The sequence below is a fragment of the Quercus lobata genome, chromosome 2 (assembly GCF_001633185.2).
Source record: "Quercus lobata isolate SW786 chromosome 2, ValleyOak3.0 Primary Assembly, whole genome shotgun sequence".
Lineage (NCBI taxonomy): Eukaryota > Viridiplantae > Streptophyta > Magnoliopsida > Fagales > Fagaceae > Quercus > Quercus lobata.
The window spans coordinates 68,430,606-68,455,482 of record NC_044905.1 but is presented as its reverse complement, the minus strand read 5'-3'; positions in this window follow the sequence as shown (position 1 = coordinate 68,455,482).

Below are 24,877 nucleotides of genomic sequence, written 5' to 3'. Positions count from 1 at the left end.
AGGAGGTAGTAGCAAAGGGAAGAAGCCTATCATTGATGTTAATGACCTCTCACCTAGAACAAAAAGGACCCATTCACCATCATGAGTGTTTGATCCCAACAAGTTTAGATCCTATGCTACCTTTTAGACTCATGAGAGTTATTTAAGAGATGCTACACCGTTAATTGAAAGGGCTGTTGATCAACCGTCTCTTCTTGACACCGTCATCCCTAAATGGTTTGCCCACAAGGATTGGAATTACCTTCTCTCCGACCTTGATGAAGCATATGAGAATTTGGTAAAAGAATTTTATGCCAATGCAATTGTGGATGGCAAAGAACTCAAGTGCCGGGTTAAAAGAAAAAGTTTCTCAATCTTTCCCACATATTTGGCAGAGATCCTTCACATCGACTGGCCGATGCTTAAAAACTCACCAGTTTATAATGATCTATGTCCAGATGAGGAACTACTTTGGGATGTTCTTGGAAAAGACTTGGAATTCTCATCAAATGGGAACTCAGTCAGTGTTTCCTCTCTTCCTCTGAAATTAAGGGTGCTTATAATAGTCATGTTTCACAACCTATATCCCTTATCTAGCACTGGGTATATGAACCTTGGATGTACCTTGTTTCTTCATGATCTGATCTCTGACGTAGAGATTGACATTTGTGCTCATATCTTTCACATTCTGTGCAAAACGGTTCTATGAACTGAGTCAAGGATATGTGTTCCTTTTTGCTATCTTATATCTAGGATTTTGAAGTTCAAAGGGATTCACCCAATAGAAGATGAGTCTCCCTGCACAAAACTGAGTCTAATCAACATGCGTACATTCAACGCTAGCATTGGTCATAGTTGGAGGGGAATCAAAATGGAAACTTCTGCATCTCATAGTGGTTCGCGCTCTAGCTCATCCTCCTTTGACAAAAAACTAGACAATATTGTGGCATCTGTCCACGAGTTGAGCACCAAGATGTCTGGACTCACATCTATCTTCCACCATCACAACATTCGGTGGGATATGAAGTTCACCTCTCTCCAAACTCAATTGGATCAGATTCAAAGAAAGCTAGAATAAGATAAGACTAGCTATTCCATGACAAAAAGGGGGAGATGATATTCATAAGGGGAATTCAATGAATGGGGGAGAAAGAGCTTGATAAAAGGGGGAGATTTCAATAGGCAGGCCTATGTTCAATATTTTTTTGTTTAATATTTTGCTTCATATTAGCAAATGTTATTTCATTGTTTATGGTAGATTTGTACCCATGTTGCTTTTGTAAGCTTTTAGGGTTTGTTTCCATGTGTTTGTAGGCTTTTATGGTTTGTACCATGCTTATGCAGCCTTTATGCTTTGTAGCCTAGTACTTTTAGCTAAATGTTATGCATTTTCTTTAAGTACTCTCACTCTTGTGCCCTAGTAGGATCTTGTTCCTAGATGCATATACTTCATGTATTATGCATTGGTTGAGTGTTGGACATGCAAGTGATTTGCATTAAGCTTATTAGCTTGTATGTCCGGATGTTCATTCCAAGTGTAAATGAGCATTGTGGTCACTATTTTATAGTGATTGCTTGTATGGTCAAGCCATGGTTTATTATTTAATTCCATTTTTATTGATCGCATTGTGTTTGCCTCATATGCATTACAAGTTTTTCTACATACAATGATCATATTGTGTTGTTGTGTTTTAGGAGATACTTGTTCATATGATTCAAGAGCTACACAGATTCTAGAGTTAGGTGTGAGTGAGTTTTGTTCAATTGTTCACAACTCACATGTTAAGTCTAGAGTTTGTTTTAGAGTTTTTTTACGGAATAGCCAAAGTGGGAGATTGTAAGGTTGAATTTTATCAACTATCTTGTCGGCTTTATTCTATGCCAAATTTGCTTGTATTTTAGCAATTAATAACCATGTATTTAGGTGGGAATCATGTAAGGGTAGTGTATGAGAGAGTGTGAAGAAATGCTCAAGATTGTGCAAAGAATCAGGGACTCGTGACTGGATCTTACGGGTAGCTCACGGCTTGCAAGCCGCCAGAAGTTGCACACATGCCAAGCATGCAGAGAAACTAAACCGTCATGCCAGCTATAGCACTACAGGACAAAAAATCCAGTCTGGCCGTTCAGTTACCTTGCGGCTGGAACTTGCAGCTCAGTTAAGTCGCGAGTCCTAGCCGCCAGCCAGCTCTGTTTTGAAAAACTGACTCTTCGCATTCTAAACACATACAAGTATAAATACCCCTTATACCCACGGATTGTAGAGAGCTTCTAGAGAGAAACCCTAGAGAAAAACAAGATTGACTCATCCCCAATCTTTACATAGAGACTCTTCAAATTCCTCTACTCTCACCCTCTTCATTGTTACATCTTTAAGAGGTACATTACCAAAACTTTTTCTTACCATACCCACATCTATGAGAAGACCATTTGGTGCTTGGGAAGCAGTTAGGAAGTGACTAATTTCATATTGGTTAATGCTATGGGCTATAGCGGAATCCGGTAAGTTAAAGAAGAAATAGGTTCGGAGTAATCTCGTTGGAGTAGGAGCTTGGAGGGCTTAGGTACACTGGGTAGATTAGGCTTGAAGGGTTTTCTGCTGTTCATGTATCCTAACTTGATTCTTTAGTGGATTATTTATCGCTTAGAGAGTGGCGGAGAGGTTTTATGCCGAGGGCTTTGGTTTCCTCTTCGATAACACATCATTGTGTTGTCCTACTGTTTGCATCTCTCTTCCCTTAATCTTTGCCATTTAATTTCTACTGTGGATGTGATTTTATTTGGTTTAGATTGTTTATCAATTCTGTTATATGCTTATGTTCATATTCTGCACATTAATTGTTTGATAATAAGCTTAAATTGATTATTTGGAAATTGGGGGTCTAAAAATTCATAGTGTTTTATACACTTATTGAACATTCAAATACCTAGGTTGTGTTCGGCGTTGGGCTTTGGAATTCCTTCATGTGGGTTTCCGGATTTCAAAATCGAAGAGGAGAGGGGAACCTCTAAAAGTCCTTCAGTCTTCTTGTTAATGGACAAATCCAACAGGAATCTATCGTTATGGAGAAAAAGAGGCAGAGTGGGAGGAGGAGAAGTGACGGGCAGAAAATGAGAGGCGGAGTGAGGGTTTGAGGAGCTGATGCTCAGTGGTGAGAGAGTGGAGAAGCTGAGCCTAGGTCTTGTGGAATGGGTGAATGGCTATGCATGAAAAGGAGAGAGAAACTTGACACGGGTAGGCTTGTTGTCATTCTATGCATAGCATTAAAATTTTGCGGGTCCACTAAGTAACATAAATTTGAGTTTTTGCATTGGAAAACCCATTGAGAATTTCTAGCCTAACAAACCAAAGAGTAGAGTTATGGGTAAGTTATAAGAATCAGATTATGAGTTTGAGTGGAGAGATTTAAGTGATGAGTGTTGAGATATGAGTGACCTCCAAATCAAACAGGGCCTTAGTCTTTGCCTTGCCACGTGATATCGAGACTATGAGGCAACCAGCCAAATTCTAGATTTTTTTTTTATATATTTTTTTTGAGGAAATGCCAAATTGTCGTCTTTTTTCAAAACAAACAAAGCAATTGTTCCCACTTTAAAAGCCAAGTTGTGAATTTTTAGTGGGAACCATTGCTTTGTTTTGTTTAGTAATAAAAAGATGACACGGTGCTTTTCTATTATTCCTTTTATTACATAACTTTTTTTTGCTTCAATACGGTATTTATTTATTTTCTATTAATGATTTTTATAAGTTCATATGATCTTATACTGCCAAGTTAATTTTTGTAAATATTGAAGAGGTCTGAACAAACAGAAACAAAGCTAAAAAAATTAAATAAATAAATAAACGACAAAACAGATTCATCCCAAACAATTAAACATATGCAAACATGATTTCCTTTTTCATTTTTTAAGGTAATATTCGAAGGCAAATCGATAATTTAGTCTTTTTTTAGCGAAATTTATACCCAAAAAGCCCCCCTTTTGAAGTGAAAAACGGACGTACTCCCATAGCACTACTCTAGGAGTACTTAAGAATTGCCCCTTTATGCAACTTGAGTTTTGTGAAAGGTGCAGTAGCTGATGTGGTTATCTTAAAAAAATTTGCTATTGTATGTTTGCTTTAAGAAAATCATATTATACTCTCTTCTGACTCGTCTTTCTCACTTACTCTTTGGTCTCTATTCTCAATCTCAAAGTCGTCTATTTCTCAAAAATTTCTCTCTCCACTCATCGTAAAATCACTGAAGTTGTGGCGATCTGCCCCTTCTTCTTTACAAATAAAAATTCTCTCTAATTCTTGCTCGATACTCTCTTAAAATCCTTAACACACACTTTCCATCTAATCTCTCTTTTCTCTCTTTGTTTTTCATTACTCGAAATTGGTCTCTAAAACCCTAAACTACGATTAGAAACCCTACAGTACGGTCTCTAATCTCTATGCATCTGCTAATTTCTATATTTATTACTTTTATTTCTAACTTTGGAGTTTTGTTAGTAAAACTGGTTGGTGGGTTTAACACCCAAAACGTCAAACTCAAAATACGAAAGAAAATTACACAAGCATTTTGGGTTTATTAGTGATTCTTTATGGTTGGGAGCAATATAATTTGTTTTTTTTTTTAATTATTTTCTACTATGTGATTTTGAAAACTGAGTTATGAAGTACAAAAATTAGAATTCCTCTACTTCACGTGCTTTGTTTAAGTATGTTTTGAGAAAAAATTGTGACCAAATCCAATATTATAAAAAATTAAATGGTGTCACAGAGTGAAGAGTTGATAGGATATGACCCTTCTTCGACCCTTCTTCGTTCAAAGGAATAGACGACCAATAATTCATTATCAATGCAGTTTATTATCCCTCTTTAATGCAACTGCTGAATACACAATTATATAGTGCATCAAAATGCCAAATTGCCAATGCAAATGGAAGATTTATAGTGTATGCTGATAAGTTCCTTTAATCCGGTGACTTGCTTAATCTATATGTGTCTTGCCTGTTTTCTGTTTTTATTGATACCGATTAGAATCCGGGGAGAACAATAACCAAATCAGGTAATTATTAACAGATTTCAAAGCATTTGTGGAGCAAACCCACGAGAAAAAGCCATTGACCATGAAATTTTATAATTTAAAAAAAAAAAAAGAAAAAAGAAAAAAAAGAGAGAGAGAGAATAAAGAAAGAAAGGCAATGATCATATTTACCTAAGGAATAAAACACACAAGCCGAAACACAATCTATCAAATTTGAAATGAAACCCAAAGCTTAACAAGGTAGATGCTCAAACTTAATCTAAATAAGAAAAAGGATTTCAAAAAATATAAACCCAAAACAGAACAAAAAAATTGGGAAAAAAAATACAAACAAAAAGCTTGAAAAAAGATATATAGGAGAAAAAAAACCACCAGATTTTAATTGAATAAAATTAAATTAGGCAAGGATCAATTGAAAAATTAAAATAAAATAATTCGAAGCCATCTCCAGCAATTTAGGGAAGTCCAAAATTTCAATACTCTCTCTCTCTCTCTCTCTCTCTCTCTCTCTCTCTCTCTCTCTCTCTCCTCTTCTCCTCTCTCTCTCTCTCTCTCTCTCTCTCTCTCTCTCTCTCTCTCTCTCTCTCTCTCTCGTTGCATTTTGAACTCATAAAAATCAAGTTCTAAACTTGAGTTCCATGTAAGAAATTAAATTATAAATAGAATAATGTTAAAGATACTATAAGTTTTACTATATTGATCTTACAAATTGATGTGTCACCAATTAAAAAAAAAAATTCAAACTTGGTGGAAATATCTCATGCTAGCCCTTCACTATTTCTCTCTTCCTCGACTTACATTTCACCAAAATTCAAACCTCTTCAATTTTATATAGATTATAAATTATAAATTATGTTTGAATAAAATCTTCAAACCTCAACCATAATCCATAAAACATGCTTAAAATTTATATTAATTGATTTATAATAACAGTTATTCTTTAAATCTAAATCCAAATGCAACTTTAAGATTTAACAAACTGTGCTAGTTCCTTCTTGATATAACACAAACAAAATTAATCTAAGTGGATCTTTTTCGATTTTGTAGCTGTTAGTATATTAGTATATAGACAAAACTTAGGTATAGTACCTTAGGTATTATTTCTTAGATTCCCATCTTATGATTCAACCGTGTGACTTCTTAACTAAAAAATACACTTCCATCTCATGAGAAAAAATCCATATGGCAGAATCTTAAGAGGTGAACTAAAGGAACAACAACTAAATACTATACCTAAGTCTTGCCCTTAGTATATATTAGTTTCCATGTATACTCACCTCACCTGATTAAGCAAGAATCAAATTAAGGAAATTTTCCCGTGTACAATGTCAACTCTTAAGGCTATATAAGAGTAATACTACAAGCACAAACTATTTTAGAAGATTTTTACAAACTGTTGATGTGACCAACTTCTTATTGGTTTTCATCTAGGCCTACCATTATCCACTGCCCAAAACAAGAAGATGCTAAAGTCTGGTAAATACAACAAACCTCCCTCCCATTCAGCAAATCTTATAGTCATCCCAAAAAACGGATAAGATTGAGGGGAAGCTGGAAACAAAAACCAATAGACCCGATGTGGTTTAGATAGGTATAGAAAAATACTTTTACAATCAGGTATGATACCTAACCTAACACCAAGTTTCAAGCAGTCCCATGATTTATTAAGTGTAAAAAACACAAATGACCATTTCTTCTTCATTATACCTAAAAGCTCGGATTTGTGCTAAAACACAAGAGCTCGTTTAGACCCCCTAAGTAAAAATTACGGCTAGATTGCTTTTGCTCTAACTTAGACTAAGTGCAAAACAAGAGTAAATAAGCGCAATGAACCGATAGCACTACCCTAAGCCATATTCATCCATCATCAACAATAAAATGAAAGCTTAAAGAATAGGGAAGAGAGATGCAAACACAAGATAACACCAAGAAATGTTATTGAAGAAGAAACTAAAGAACTCGGCAAAAAACCTCTCCGCGACCCTCCAAGTTGAAATCAATCCACTAGAGAATAAAGTTGGAGTACACGAATAACAAAAGACCTTCCAAGCCTAATCTACTCCATGTACTTGAACCCTCCAACCTCTTACTACCAACTGATTTCTCGAAGCCTTGTCTTATCTAGCTTTCTGGATCTCGCAATTCAGCCCAATTACATCCGCCAATGAATAGCTCCTTCCAATGCTCCCCAGCAGTACCAAAATCTCACTTTACACTCAATATGAATGTGAACTATCAACCTCTCAAAGATCTAGAGATTTAGAGGTAGGAGTTAAGGAAAACCACAAAAAAATGTGTAGATGATTATGTGTATATCAATCTCTAACTCTCAAGTGTATTTTCTAGGGTTTTCTCTCTGAAAAACACTCATCACACTTTGTGGGTAATGAGGGTATATATGTGGGTAAAGACTTGGTAAAACAAAACATAACTTTTTGACAAACAAAGACTTTCGTGGGTCCTTCGTAGGTTGGCCTTACCCGGGAAACAGTCACAAAAATTACAGCCTGGCATGACTCTTCATCTTCCTTTCGTGTGCTTTACACGTGGCTTTTTCGCGGGTTGCTTCTCATGAGACACTCATGAGCCAATCGTGAAATCCACTGATTCATCTTTTGAAGCTTGATTCTTCACCGATCTCTCACACTTGTCTCTTACAATTAAACCCAAATACATACAGAGAAAATGATTGAAGAAATTACAATCAAATTTGGCACGAAATCAAAGCCAACACAATATAGTTGGAAATCACAACTTTACAATACCAACCATAATTATCCCTTATTGAGATATTAACATCGTGATTCACTTCAATTTCATGAGATTGCAGTAGTGTTTCTTCTTTTCTGTAGACTTGTGAAGTGTTAGAACTTTCAAAGATATCTACAAGTTGATTATTAGTTGTCACATGAAAAGTTTTAATTGTCCCATCTTGAACCTTATCTCTCACCAGGTGGAAATCCACCTCTATGTGCTTCCTACCTTCATGGAACACTAGGTTTGCTGCTATATGAATAGAAGCTTGATTATCAGAGTGTAATAAAGCTGGTCTTTGATATGATATATGTAAATCTTGCAACAAATAGAGTAACCAAACTAACTCATAAGTTGTTGTTGCCATAGACCTGTACTTAGCTTCTACTTAGGATCTTGACACTACAGATAGCTTTTTAGACCTCCAAGAAATTAGGGAATTCACCAAAAACATACAATACCCCATTAGAGACCTTCTAGTATCTGGGCATCTTGCTCAATCTGCATCACAAAATGCACTAAGATGCAAATTTGACTTAGTAGGAAAATAAATTCCTTGGCCTGGTGTCCCTTTTATATACTAAAGAACTATGAGTGCTGCTTTCATGTGAGGTTCCCTTGGTTGTACAAGAAATTGACTTAACTTATGAACTACATAGGTGATATTTGGCCTAGTAAGGGTAATGTACGAGAGTTTGCCCACAAGTCTTCTATATGGAGTAGAATTTTTGAGCAATTTCCCTTCCTCCTTGGACAACCTCAACTGCTGTTCCATAGGTAAATTCACAAGTTTAGAACCTATCATTCCTGTCCTTAAAGAGCTCTAATGCATATTTCCTCTTATTCAAAGTGATGCCCTTCTCATTCCTAGCCACTTCAAGCCCCGGAAAATAAATGAGAGAACCCAAACCTTTTATAACAATTTTCTAATCTAACAAGTGTTTCCTTGAGAATAGTGACTCTTCAATTCAATCCAGACTTCCCTTGTTGTTTCACTGTACATAATGCTATAGGAAATGTCTTTGTGCATAAAATTGATGATCCAACATAGGACTATGGTGTTACAGCTCAAACAATTTTCAAATAGAGAAGAACGTGGATATGGTATTGGAATTTTACCATGTTGGATATATTTCAACAATTTACTTTTGTTATTAAGTAAAAAGGAACAACATACATATCTAATTATAAGCAAAAATACAAATAGATACAATAGGCAAAAACAATAAAATGATATTGCATATACAAGAAGAAATCTGCAAATTAATTAAAAACTCACAGACCAAATACATGAAGGATGAATGGTACAAATCAAGTCTTGTGTTTGACACAATCTCCTTAAACTAGATTTTGCTTCTCACACAATCTGTGATGCCTTGAAACTTATGGATGTCTACCTCATAGGATAAAATGATCTAAAGCACGGAGAAGAAGCACACAAGGTTCATGCTCTGCGAACTAATCTATATCTCTTTCTCTCTTTTTGACTCAAATGTTAATGCACAAAATATTTTCTCTCTGGAAGAGTTTCTCAAAAGTTATTTTCATAAATGAGGAATTATGAATATATAAGTTACTAAACAGGCGCACTGTTTCAGAAATAACTACTGTATACAGGCTTATTGACTCAAAAAATAAAATAATAAAATATTACTATTATCTGGACAAGAGAGCCCAGTTCACACATGCCTAAAGTCCAACCCAATGTCCAATTTATGAGCATATAAACTTGTATTCTCCATCATTTCCTATGTGGGTACTCAAAAATTCTCACCACTTTAATATCATATTCAAGTGGACACATTAGGAGTCAATTTTTTATTCACTTCATAATATTTTTCTAACATACCATTCACAAAACCAAATTTCTTCTTTGTAGTAAGTGTAAGAACTGTGGATCGAGACCATGATTAATAATTCGCAATCCCAAGTAATGGTTGAGTAACCAAGATGCTACCTGGATTATCACTATTGCTAAGAAAATATGGATTTGGACTAGGTTCGTCAGAAGTACTCTCTGATTGAGCTCTAAGAGTAGGATTGGTTATTTCAGACTTTCAGTGGATGCCATTGATGAGCTTCGCAAACTCTGATACAAAAAAATAAATTAATTAAAAAAAAAACAAAAAAAAAATCTAGATAGAAATGGAATTTTTATTAATTGGTGATCAAAGAATCAAAAAGCGTAAAAAATTAAACTAACAAGCTCTCTAATTGCTTTACATACAAACTGCAGTTACAAGCTTCTGCGTATAACATGCTTCCACGTGGTGTAACTAACAAATTGCAATTGCAATACGCACGTGAGAGAGAACCATGTCTTCACTTAAGTAATGCTGTGTCGTTTCCAGCAGTTCAGTTTTGTGAAATAAACAAAATAGTGCCAGATCAATCCAATGCAAGAACTCTTCATTTAAATGAAACGATATCGTTTGATGATTGTTTGTTTCAGATTAAAGAAACGACATCATTGCAAAATAAGTTTGTTTTGAGTGTGTGTGTATATATATATATATATATATATAATTTTTTGCAAGTAAACATGGTGAGAGTTCAAAAACGTGTATAAACACCTTTGAACGTTTAGACCCCCAAATTACAACTTAACCAATTCAAGCAATATGTCAAACAACAAGTGTGCGGAAACTTAACATACGCTATAATATGAAATTGGTAAAAACTATCTAAGCCAAAACAAAACACAATCCACAGCAGATAATAAAAAGGCAAAGATAGAGAGGAAGGAAGATGCAAACACAAAGACAACATGCGATGTGTTATCGAAGAGAAAACCGAAGCCCTCGGCGTAAAACCTCTCCGCCGCCCTCCAAGCGGTAAACAATCCACTATAAAATACAGTTGGGATACATGGACAGCAATAGACCCTCCAAGCCTAATCTACCCAGTGCACCTAAGCCCTCCAAGCTTCTTGCTCCAACGAGGTTGCGCCGAACATTTTTCTTTTCTAGCTTACTGGATTCCGCTACTAGACCGTAGCATCCGCCATCCTTGGCATCTTCCAATGCTTCCCATAGCTCCAAAAACACTCAACACTCTAAATTGGTGTGGGTAGTGTTTGGATAGAAATCTCCTCTCAATAGGTATGACAATGAGAGAGGGAATGAGAAGAGACTACAAAGGTTTCTCTCTAAGAATGAGTAGCTCTCTCTAATTGGGTGGGTGTTTTGAGGAAACCTCTCTTAGGGTTTTTCTTTCTGAATAGCCATACATATCTTGTGGGAATGAGGGGTATTTATACTGGTGTGAGAATGGAATACGAAGAGTCAGTTTTTCCAAAAACAGGGCTGGCTGGCGACTTGACCTCGCGACTTGACTGAATCGCGAGTTCAAGTCGCGAGCTAACTTAATGGTCAGTCTGGATTTTTGTCCTGTAGTGCTCCAGGTGGCATGACTGTTCAGCTCCCCTGCATGCTCTACGCGTGTGCAACTTTTGGCGGCTTGCAAGCCGCAAGCCTCCCGCGAGATCAAGCCGCGAGTCCCTGCTTCACTGCACAGTCTTGAGCATTTCTTCACACTCTCTCACACACTACCCTTACATGATTCCCACCTAAATACAGGGTTTCTAAGTGTTGTATTACAAGCAAATTTTTCATGGAATAAAGCCAACACATGGTTGATTAAATTCAACCTTACAATCTCCCCCTTTGGCTATTCTATGACAAAACACCCTAAAACAGACTCTAGACTTAAACGTGAGTTTGGGAACAATGGCAAAACTCACTCACACATAAATCTAGAAGCTATGCAGCTCTTGAATCATATGAACATGAATCTCCTGAAACACAACAATACACCATGATCATTGTATGCAGAAAAGTATGAAATGCATATGAAGCAAGCAATATGTGATCAAGCAAAGATGGAGTTAAGAAACAAACCATGACTTGATCAACGAAGTAATCACTACAAAGTAGTGACCACAATGCTCATTCACACTTGGAATGAACACTAGGACATACAAGCTAACAAGCTCAATGCAAGTCTCTTGCATGCCAAACACTCAACCAATGCATAATACACTAAGTATATGCATCTAGGAACAATCCTACAAGGGCACAAGAGTGACAGTACTTAAAAGAAAATGCAATACATTTATATAGAAGTACTGATTTAAACAAAGTATAAAAGGCTGCATAAAGCATGATACAAACCATAAAGCCTACAAATATGCATAAAAACATAAACTAAAAGTGCATAAAGTTTCTCCCCTTCAAAGTGATGAGAAGCTGTGATGCGCTTGGAACATATATACTTGTAACCTGAAACACTTGCACAAAACACATTAGACCCTCAAGGTAAAGCAAGTAATAAAAGGACAAGTATAATGTAACAAGCAAATTGCGATCAAGTAAACATAATGTAAAACATATGAGCAACTTGATCAAACACCAAAACAGTCATATAGAAATGACTACAATGATCACATAGCAAATCAATTGATCATCCGAACATGCATTCAATGAAACACAATAGCATAAGGAAGTATGCATGTCCAAAACAAAAACATGATGCGAAGAGAACCACAAAACATAACTTAAAGCACCATAAAGCCTGTGCTTGTTCAAAACAAAGTTTTCTTATTATCTCAATGTCTTCTCCCCCTTGGTATATGCATCTTCCCTATGGAATATCTCTCCCCCTACAAATGTGCATGAGAAATAGAATTTCTCCCCCTAAGGATGTGCATAAGAGTCATATAGAAATGACAAAATACTCCGAAATATTCTCTAGAGTATACTCTCCCCCTTTTTGTCAGGAATAGACAAAGGGTCAAGAAGAAACGAGGGCAAGAGATGAAGGTACGAACAATGCTAATGATGCATGAGGGGTGCAAGATAAATGAGAAAATGAAGCTCAAACCCATGACAAAGAAAAATACTACAAAGCATAAGACAGACATGACAAGGGTATAGACCAATGCATGACAAGGGTAGCAAAGGTGTGTGCAAAAGGTGGCTAAGTGCAATGCATGACCAATGCATGAAAAATGCACATGTGGGGCAAGGTGTGTTAAATACACAACCAATGAACCAAACATGTTCCTGATGAGGAAACATGAGAAACCCCAAAGTTTGGTACTCATCGGAGTCCAAACAAGCGAGAAAATGTCTAAGAGGCATTTTATCAAACACCTAGCACGCACACTATGAACAAAAATGTGAAACAATGCATGAACATCATGAAAACCACCCTTAATACATGTTCTTTCTGCCACAAGGGGCCAACATCCAATGCATATCAACAAAATAAACCAATCCCATGAAGAAATTTGACAAAAATTAAGTTTTCCCAACCCCAATGATAAAAATCCCAACCAAGAGCACAAAACTCTCCAAAACATAATCCAAGGATCAAAAATAATGAAAAGAATTTATAATTACCTTAGAAATGTTAATGGAATGAAAAACCATTCAAATTGGTTGGGTTTTGATGTAAAAATATTGAAAGAGGGGTTTAAGAGAGGATGGGAGAGGTTTAAAACAAGTTTCCCACAAAAAGCCCTTTAAAAAGCTGTTTCTGGGCATTTCGCGACTGGGCGAGTCGCGAGGTTTAGTCGCGAAAATTTTCGCGAGTCGCGAGTGAGTCGCGAGCCAGCAGCGAGTCGCGAGTTTCAGTCGCGAAAATTTTCGCAAGTCGCGAGTGAGTCGCGAGCAAGCCGCGAGTGAGTCACCAAAAACTTCTGGATGAGCTCGCGACTGGCAAGTCGCCAGCTGAGCCGCAAAAAACACTGACACCTGTTTTTCAATACAGAACATGGTAAAACAATGAAAAACAAGGTAAACACTAAACATGAACACAAAGAGTGATAAAAATCACTTCCAAAAACATATAAAATGATCAAAAATCTTTTTGGATTAATCCATATAAGATTGAGCACACACACATCACATTTAGACAAGTACAATCTAACAAATGAATAAGACATTCATTGAACATTAGGCAAGTGTGTTATGTGTGTGTATCAAATGTGGAATAGTCCTTAGTCTAGAGTGAAACTTCAATGATCAATTCAATCAAGTCATACACAACTAGTACTAAGTCAAGTGGTCTATCTCAATTATAGAAATGAACATATATGACCTCCCACAAGAAAATGATTACATAAAATTGAAGTTTTTCATTTGGCTTCTTACAATTCATATCATTTGATCATTTTGAATCAATACAATTCATTTTTGAGATTGATGCTTGAAATTTTTCATATTTCAATTTGATGAACAAGCCTTTGGCTTTTTTTGGGCATCATACATTTTCATATAAGTTGCTTTCCCTTTTTCATAGTCGAATACTAGTATGTGCGACGGCTTTTGCAGCTCATTATCTCTTTTCATTTTGAGATTTACATTTATTGAGCTTTTTAAGCAAAAAAAAATAAAAGAGTGGGAAGAGATATAAGCACAAGTCTACGCATGTATCAAAATCAACATGACTATTGACTAATCATTCATGGCAAGCTTGAAGATCGATTTACAACAATTACACAAAGATGTCAAGATTTTACCCACAAAGATATAAGTGCAAAAATAACAAGCTAAGCTCGAAAATGCACAAAGCCATTTGTACAAAAGTACAAGGCCAAACTCACATGTGATATGTGCTCAAACAAATACGATCAAACTTTTTGAATTTTTCACTTTTTATGAGGTTTTGGATTTTTACTCACACAAAACAGAAACATAAAAGTAAGATAAAAAATGAAACAATGCATACAAATAAATGCAAGATGCACAAATGCATGAAGTTATGACAATTAATGCATGAAGGGTCCTACAAAGATCGAAAGAATTAGATCAAGGACCAAAAGAGCAAAAGCTCAACCATAGGAACCCTTCCTCATCCAAACGGAACGATTGTTTGGAATGAGTGTCTCAAGAGAAGTGAGACGAGGGTTGGAAGAATGAGAACCGGAGATGCACATAGTCAAGGAGTTAAGAGCATTAAACATTTTCTTTAACAACATGCTATTTTCACTCAAAACCGGTTTACTCTTTTTAGCACAACTTCCAAAAAGCTCAAGTTTTTCTTTTCTTTTGATTCTTTTAAAAGCATGAAACTTAGAGCATTGAGGTCTTAGATGACCAAAGGCACCACAATGGTGACAAATAATATGTTTAGGTCCACTAGGCTTTTTGGGAAGGGATCTAGCAACATGGTTTTGTTCCCTCTTCAACTTATGACATTGAGGTCTTATATGACCAATCACACCACAATGGTGGCAATTTGGAACAAACTTAGATCCATCCAAAACCTTAGGTTGAGACCTAAACAGAGGCTTTGACTTAACAGCCTTTCTCTCCACATTTTGATTTTTGATTTCTTTTATGTGGAGGAATGTACACCGATTTGTCCTTTAAGGTAGAACACACACTAGGCACAAAATCGGGTACCACAACATGATTGCAACACATATTTTCATCCTTTTTAACAGTAGGTTCAGCAATCAAACACTTGGCATGCATCTTAAGAGATTCATTTTCACATTTAAGATCATCAACAAGTTTGTTAGACAAAACAAGTTTAGCATCCAAGTTCATATTCAAACATTCAAACTCTTTCAGCTTTTCAGAGAAATTTCAGCAAGTTTTTTGTTTTTAATATTCTCACCAATTTGTTTGGATTCATGAGCGTTAGCAATCAAATCCAATTTCACAAAAACTTTGCTCAAAATTCTTTTAAATTTCGTTAGCATTTTCTTTAGAGTTTTGTCACACAACACCTCATAGTTCAAATAAGCATGTCATCAACACTTATAGGATTAACACTCATAGAGGCATTTTCACAAACACGTGGGCATGTTACATTCATGCACCAACCAAATCATACAAAGAGGCATACACACAATCCATGGCAAAATAACACAAGGGGTCAAGGATCCACTAGTTAATTAAACCACAACAATGTGTAACCCGCCGATACCAATTGAGAGTTCAAAAACTTATAAACCTTTGAACGTTAAGACCCAAATTCCACTTACCAATTAAGCATATGTCAAACAACAGTGTGCGGAACTAACAGTCGCTATACGATAGGAAGTTTGTAAACTATTAAGCCAAACAAAACACAATCCTACAGCAGATAATAAAAAGGCAAAGATAGAGAGGGGAAGTGCAGATACACAAAGAGAACGACACGGCGCGATGTGTTATCGAAGAGGAAACCGAAGCCCTCGGCGTAAAACCTCTCCGCCGCCCTCCAAGCGATAAACAATCCACTAGAAAATACAGTTGGGATACATGGACAGCAATAGACCCTCCAAGCCTAATCTACCCAGTGCACCTAAGCCCTCCAAGATTCTTGCTCCAACGAGGTTGCGCCGAACCTTTTTCTTTTCTAGCTTACCGGATTCCGCTACTAGACCGTAGCATCCGCCATCCTTGGCATCTTCCAATGCTTCCCAAAGCTCCAAAAACACTCAACACTCTAAATTGGTGTGGGTAGTGTTTGGATAGAAATCTCCTCTCAATAGGTATGACAATGAGAGAGGGAATAAGAAGAGACTACAAAGGTTTCTCTCTAAGAATGAGTAGCTCTCTCTAATTGGGTGGGTGTTTTGAGGAAACCTCTCTTAGGGTTTTTCTTTCTGAATAGCCACACATATCTTATGGGAATGAGGGGTATTTATACTGGTGTGAGAATGGAATACGAAGAGTCAGTTTTTCCAAAAACAGGGCTGGCTGGTGACTTGACCTCGCGACTTGACTGAATCGCGAGTTCAAGTCGCGAGCTAACTTAATGGCCAGTCTGGATTTTTGTCCTGTAGTGCTCCAGGTGGCATGACTGTTCAGCTCCCCTGCATGCTCTGCCCGTGTGCAACTTTTGGCGGCTTGCAAGCCGCGAGCCTCCCGCGAGATCAAGCCGCGAGTCCCTGCTTCACTACATAGTCTTGAGCATTTCTTCACACTCTCTCACACACTACCCTTACATGATTCCCACCTAAATACAGGGTTTCTAAGTGCTGTATTACAAGCAAATTTGTCATGGAATAAAGCCAACACATGGTTGATTAAATTCAACCTTACACATGGAGCTGCCACTGTAGACATATTCGACTCCCCAAATTGATCTTGAGTTAGCAAGGAAGGCCAAACAAGTGAAGATATATAGCATTTCAAAAATTGGCCCTCAATAGATGACATACTTTGTTATGATTGATGCATAAAAAAATAGTATTAATGATAGATAGATAGAGGTATAATAATGTTACTTTAATTATAATAAGTCACGTCAATTGTTATGGAAAATGTTATACATATCATTAACATTACTCTTTCAAACCACCATAGCTGATTTTATTTTTAAACAATAAAAATGAAAATGTGCCGAGCTCCAACCCAATGCCCTTCAAAATAAAATAAAATAAAGGTGAAAAGGATACTCTTGCCATTCTTCTTTCCAGGGCACACATTCAACTCAAAGCCCTTCAAAAGTTTTGAATTTTATCACCAACTCTTTTCTCCATTATTAAAAAAAAAAAAAAAAAAAAAAAAAAAAAAAAAAAAAAAAAAAAAAAAAAAAAAAAAATTCTTATTTGAAGTCTTATTTTTTTCCTTCTACTTTAAGTACCCCACAAACCAAAAAAAACACAAAAACACAAAAATTGAATATTGTTCTTCTTCTTTGGCCATTGGATCTGAAGCATCGAATCATTACAAACCAAAAATTTTACAAATACAGGAAATAAATAAAATAAAAAAAAAAAAAAAAGCGTCTCTGTTGCTCCATAAGAAACGTTTTCGTAAAGGTAAAGCTCCAAAAGCTCATTTTTTAATGTTTTTTCTCTAATAATCAAATTCCATGCTTCATTAATAGTACCTTTTTTTTTTTTTTTTTTTTTTTTTTTTTTTTTTTTTTATCTTTCGCGTTTAATTAACTCATACCCTGTATGATCGATCTGGATATTGAATCAAATAACTTTTTTTTTTTTTTTCATTTGTTTGTGCTATTTTTATCAAGTTTTTGAAATTTTTTTAAATTTAAAATACATCAACTACTAAATTTTGTATTGCAGAGGTGGTTGTTGTTAGGTTGAACTTGAACTTCTGTAGCATCATCAAATACATACATGATAACTCGGCGGCGGATTTATGCAACTTGTGTCGGATTTATGTGTGACAAATTTGGGGAATATTAGTGAAGGGTAGGAGCTTCGGATCGAGTTTTGAACTGCATGTTCGCGGCTTCACACAACTTTTTAATCCATGGGGGAGTGGGTCATTGGAGCCTTTTGGACTTCTATATTATTATAATATATACAAGATTCAGCCATACCAATGTAGTCAAAGGCTATCTTAAGATAGCCTTTGACTTTGGTTTCATTTAACTCACCAGAGTCTAAGTGAGGCAATGAACTCCAAATGTACCCCAAATTGGGGATAGCAAAGTAGGCCCAACTCGCAAGTACCTGGTTCGACCCGACCCTAATGGGGGCGGATTTTACCCGATCCGTGAAGCAAATAGGGTGGGTTTAAGTTTTAATAAAAAACCCGAAACGGGTTCGGGTTGGGTTCAAGTATTATGTAAACCTAGCCCGGCCCAGACCCGTATACATATATAATATTAAAAAAAAAAAATTTAAACTCCTTACCCTCGATATAAATATATTCTTAACTCTGTAACACGCCGCCTCTCCTTCTTCATCTCTCTCACTCACACACTGCTCTTCATCTCTTAGCTCTCTCACTCACATGGCCACAAGCAGTCAAGCCTAGCTCTCTGACTCTCTCATCGTTCTCCGTTTCGTCCTCGCCGATCTCGCATAGACCTGAGCTCTCTCATCCTCCTCACCCATCTCGTACCGATTCCTTGCCAGTTAGCCACCCTCTCACGGCCTCGCTTAGCTGCCCCCTCTCACAGCCTCACTCTACCTCTTTCTCTAATTTTTTTTTTTTTTTTTCTGGGTTCAGTTCGTCCATGTGAGTTTGTGTTTGTGTTTATGATCTCTGTGATTGTGCTTATGTTAGGATTTGTGTTTGTGATTTTTGAAGGGGAAAATCATAAATCTGAAATTCGTGTTAGGTTTGTGATTTTGAAAAGGAAAATTATAAATATGAAAGTTGTGTTTGTGATTTGTGTTTACATTTGTGTTTGTGTATGGGATTTTGGGTCGAAAAATGATAAATTTGAGATTTGTGTGTTTGTAATTTGTGTTTTTGATTTTGGGACGGGGCAAGTTTGGGGTGAAAAAAATAACCCGTTTATAAAACGGGCCAGGTTCGGGTCACAGAGGTAGTCCTGTGAGTCGGGTTCGGGTATAGAAAAACCCGCCTTGAACCCGACCCGTTGCCATTCCTACCTCAAATCATATGCATTAAATGAGAATTTCTAAACTGTTAGAATGCTTTATTCAGTAACTCATTAAAAAAAAAAAAAAAAAAAAAAAAAGTAGAATGCTTTATCAGTAACTCATTTAAAAAAAAAAAAAAAAAAAAAAAAAAAAAAAAAAAGGCTCTACTAAATAAACTTTAAAACAATTTTGTAAAACAAAAATAGAACAATTATTAAAGCTAAGAGATTATATTACTAAAATTAATGGGGAAAAATCTATTTCTAAATTGATGCAGAAAGAAATATAGGTGTGTGAGATAGAGAGAAGAAAGTAAGAGAAAGAGACATCCATTAACTTGAATTAAAGTATAGAACTTCTCTTCACTAATTTCATTGAGGCTGTTGAGCACCTTACAGATTGTTTAAGGTGCTTGGTTACTCGCATAGCCTCACTGGAGGTGCCTACATTGGTCCTTAGGTGATTATGCCATGGTTTTGCTGTCTTGTGGAATATTGCATCAGGAAGAGATTTGAAGAAATTTCTCATTGTATGTATTATTTTACTTCCATGTCTCTTTGGTAACAGCTTCACATTTATGCCTTTAAATTGTGTTGGTGGTGCCGAGAAACCAGCATCGGTCTTCTAACTATTATTCCATGAAAATATGCTCCTACTTAATGAATCTCTTTTTTTTGAAAATTGGCCTGGCATAATGCCTACAACTTTTAACGCATGGATATCCTCATAGAATTAAGAATGGATATATAATATTTTTGCTTGGTTTAAGAGTGGTGCCTTTGTCAAGTAACTTCCCTATACTGAACAAATTTAAATACACATAAAATGAAGTAAAATAAAAACAAAGGAAAAAAAAATGCCTTTCCAATTTTGTTTGTAGGCCTGCCTTTCTTTGCTTAGACCTGTAAGTTTCTTGTTAAACATGATGATTGGAACTATGGAAGTAAAATGGAACAATTAATTAGTTTTCTTGTACTTGAATCTTAAACAAAGTTTGCACCAATATCTCTTTTTCATTGGCCTTTCACAGACTTATTACAATTATAGTCACATTGTATTTTATGTATGCAAGAGGTGAAATGTGAAGGTGGTATAATGCTTTGACTGTGATCATACATTGCAAACATTTTATCATGCCCTTGAAAGAATGAGAATCTGTTTCTAAACAAAAAAAATTTAGTTGAATCTCTTGTACTTTGAAAATGACGTCATGCGACTATGAATTTAGGGACTTAAAATTTCAGATTCTAGTATTATTTCTTAGTTTTTGGTTGGCGGGACTGCAGATCACACAAAATGGGTAGGCACTTTTCACAAAAAGCAGGATTTCATTGATGTAGTAGAGGTAAGCAACTTGTAGCTCCTTAGAAATTGAATGGAGTTCAAGCTCAGTTATGTTAATTGTTAGTCTTGCCATTGGAATTTAAATTCATTTTTGTTTATATACTTTTGTGAAACTAGTATGCCTTGATACTCAAACAATTATAAGCTACTTCCAATCACCATTAGCACATGCATAAATGTAAAAACATCATCAGCTTTGTTGTGATTTACTTACCTAGTAGTGACATCAATATCCAGAAGACTTTTATTTTCACCAGTCCTTTGTATTGTTAATTGCAAGACTAAGTCCTCTAATATGAATCAAGATTTTGCAACATAGTTTATTTACAATCATTTCTTTTGAGTGGTAGAGGTGGAGTACTTGAAAATTTAAACTACAGCTATGATTTTGTCAATGTTATGTAATTGGGCCATGAATCAATGCAGGAAAAGCTATCTCTTTTTTCTTTTTCTTTTTTCTCTCCAAGGGAAACACTCTCTTAAAAAGAAGAGGCAAGGTGGAAACTTTCTCTTCAACAGTAGATATTGGATACTAAGAATTTTCAAATACCAAAATTGGAGCTGTTTTAGGTGCTAGATTAATATGTGTAAAGAAAAACTATACTCGTTTTATGGTGAGAAAAAGTAATAAGATGCATGCACCTTTTTTTTTTTTTTTTTTTTCGTCTGTTTGAATCTTATCTTAATTCTTGTTATTGGTTTGTGAGTAGTGATAAGAATATAATGTTAGTTTGGAGACATATGTGGTGTTATCTATTTACATTTGTGGTAATGTCTTAGTGGAGCTAAAATTATTACAAGTTATTTATAATAGAAATGTGGTTTTAGGACCCAGAAGGAAAAAATAAATAAATAACCTATAGCGGCAGGCAAAAACCGTCGCTGAAGAACTAAAATTATGAAATAATTGAAGACCTATAGTGGCGTTTATCGCCAGCTGCTAAAGCTTCAAGCATATAGCGGCAGGTGAAACCGCCGCTAAAAGGTACATAGGGTATGTTGTACATGAAGCCCTATAGCGGTGCTTATTGACCGCCGGTAAAAGCCCACTTGACCCGAATGGCAACCTTATATGGCGGCAGTTTTTAGCCCGCCACAATAGACCAAAAGCGCTGCTAAATGGCAGATCTATTGCGGCACTTTTAGCGACCACCGCAATAGCACCCGCCACTATAGGTCAAATGTACCTTTAGCGGCATTTCTAACCCGCCGCAATAGCCTGTTTTTCTTGTAGTGACTTAAAGATTCTCACCACTTTAATATCATATTCAAGTGGATACATTAGGAGTCAATTTTTTATTCACTTCATAATATTTTTCTAACATACCATTCACAAAACCAAATTTCTACTTTGTAGTAAGTGCAAGAACTGTGGATCGAGACCATGATTAATAATTTGTGGTGCCAAGTAATGGTTGAGTAACCAAGATGCTACCTGGATTATAACTGTTGCTAAGAAAATATGGATTTGGACTAGGTTCGTCAGAAGTACTCTCTGATTGAGCTCTAAGAGTAGGATTGGTTGTTTTAGACTTTCAGTGGATGCCATTGATGAGCTTCACAAGCTCTGATATAAAAAATAATAAAAAATAATTTAAAAAAAAAAAAAAAAACTCTCTAGATAGAAATGGAATTTTTATTAATTGGTGATCAAAGAATCAAAAAGCGTAAAAAATTAAACTAACAAGCTCTCTAATTGCTTTATATACAAACTACAGGTACAAGCTTCTGCGTATAACATGCTTCCACGTGGTGTAACTAACAAACTGCAATTGCAGTACGCACGTGAGAGAGAACCATGTCTTCACTTAGGTAATGTTGTGTCGTTCCCAGCCGTTCAGTTTTGTGAAATAAACAAAACAGTGCCATATCAATCCAATGCAAGAACTCTTCATTTAAATGAAACGATATCGTTTGATGATTGTTTGTTTCAAATTGAAGAAACGATATCATTGCAAAATAAGTTTGTTTAGTGTGTGTATATATATATATATAATTTTTTGCAAGTAAACATGGAGCTGCCACTGTAGACATATTCGACTCCCCAAATTGATCTTGTGTTAGCAAGGAAGGCCAAACAAGTGAAGATATATAGCATTTCAAAAACTGGCCCTCAATAGATGACATAATTTGTTATGATTGATGCATAAAAAACTAGTATTAATGATAGATAGATAGAGGTAATAATAATGTTACTTTAATTATAATAAGTCACATCAATTGTTATGGGAAATGTTATACATATCGTTAACATTACTCTTTCAAACCACCATAGCTGATTTTATTTTTAAACAATAAAAATGAAAATGTGCCGAGCTCCAACCCAATGCCCTTCAAAATAAAATAAAATAAAGGTGAAAACGATACTCTTTCCATTCTTCTTTCCAGGGCACACATTCAACTCAAAGCCCTTCAAAAGTTTTGAATTTTATCACCAAGCTAGTGTCTAAGCAAAAATGAACTCAGGTGCTATTGTGATTGGTGAGGGGAAGAGTTCCAAGCCTAGGGTTGGCATGAATAGATGGGTGTCTATCCTAGATTTTATCCTTAGAATAGTTGCAATTAATTCTGGGTTAAAACGCAAACTAAGGAGAAATCGTGACTATAGTATTTTTCTTGGTACTTTTTTTTAAGAAAAAAATGAAATTATAGATTATTTTTATGTAATGGGCTAAATAAGTTACAAATTTGAATGATTAAGGATTTTCGTTTTTTTGTTTTCAAATTGGCTTTTTGTTGAATCATTGTTCACTTGTTGTTTGGTTTAGTCTTGTTTTTATTTGGATTTTTTAAAGGTTATTTTGGCTAATTTTTATTGTTGTTATTAAGCCTTTGTTTTTGGTTTAAGAGGTTAAGGATTATGTTTGGGCACCAAAATTATTTTTGGAGTAATGATATGTCTATAATATTTTTACAACAAATCTTACACGATAAGCTGTTGTTGGTAGGTTTAAAATAATGTTAGTGTTGAGCTCAAATTAGAATCAATAATTGCATACTACATAGGATTTGTTGTGAAATTATTGAAAATGTATCATTACTCTTATTTTTGTTGTTCTCAAATTCTTGTGATTTTCAAGTCAAGGTGTTCAATATTTTTATTAGGGTAGCCCATTAGGTTAATTTAGTATATAATTTTTTTGTGGCAAATATATATACATTTTTTTGCAAGTCAGGTGGTCCTGTGACCACCCTGGCTTAGAGGTGGAACCGCCACTAACTATGGTTAATTTCTTTTTAATAAAAGTACATGGTTTTTCTTCTCAAAAAACAAAAAAAAAAATTAACTCTATACTTCAAATTTAAATATGTTTCAATTGCCAAGAGTATTATAGTTTAATTGGTTAGCAACTCTTATATGCCCATGACAATGAGGGTTCATATCCCCCTCTTCCATATATCCTCCTCCTCCATTGTAATTAGAAAAATTAAAAAGTAAAAAAGAAGAAGTTTCAATTAACATCGTTAGCCTATTTATGATGATGTCACTAATAGAAATAGTTCATACAAAATGGCGTCACATGTGCATATATATATATGAACACTACGTCTATGCCACACAATATCGTTTTTTCAAAGCATTTTTATATTTAAAGAACCATTTTTGAAAGTGTATGATTTAGTGTGTATTTAGATCATTATAAGTCTACTGCTTATTTTCTGCTCAAAAAAAAAAAAAAAAAAAAAAAGTCTATTGCTTATTTTCTATTATTTGCGGATCTCACGTAAGTTACATACTTATTTTATTTAACTTTTAATTTTTATTTACAATACTTTTAGTAAAATGTTTTTATCAAAAAACTAGATAAGTAATTCCCAAACAAACACTTTAATTCAAATTTTCTAAAATTTTGGGTTTAAATGGAATCTATAATTCCACACTTAAAGTTATAGGTTTTTTTTTTTATGATAATTTGAAAATTTGGGGAGAAAGATGTGAATTATAGATGTTTCTATTAGAAATACCAAGAAATGTCTAGAGGGATAAGGCTCTTGGTCTCTGAGTTCTCTTTTTTTTCTTTTTTTAGGGAAGGCCTCTAAGTTAAATGGTTAAAAATGTATAAAAAAAACTATATTTTTTTGACATATCAATTATTAGCATTCCATTACAACATACATTGCGCATTGCATGGGTTAAAACTTGATTTTCCTAATTCTTAAACTTCTCACCACCAAGTAGATCCTACCCGTTGGGTAATGTCTCAGACCTCTCTCTTTATTTGAGTTGTAAAGGAGTCAAGCATTATGATATTCAAGCTTATTTAGTTTACTTTGCTATATCAAGATTGAGTTAAACTCAAGCTTAAAAATTGAGCTCAATTTTAATGTCCTAGCTTAGTTGGTTAACGTGCCAAATGCACACGAACTTTGTTCAGTTGGTTAGATAACTTTACTGAAAACAATTTTCATTAATAAGTAAGATCCAACTTTTCATTGAAAAAAAAAAAAAAAACATTGATAA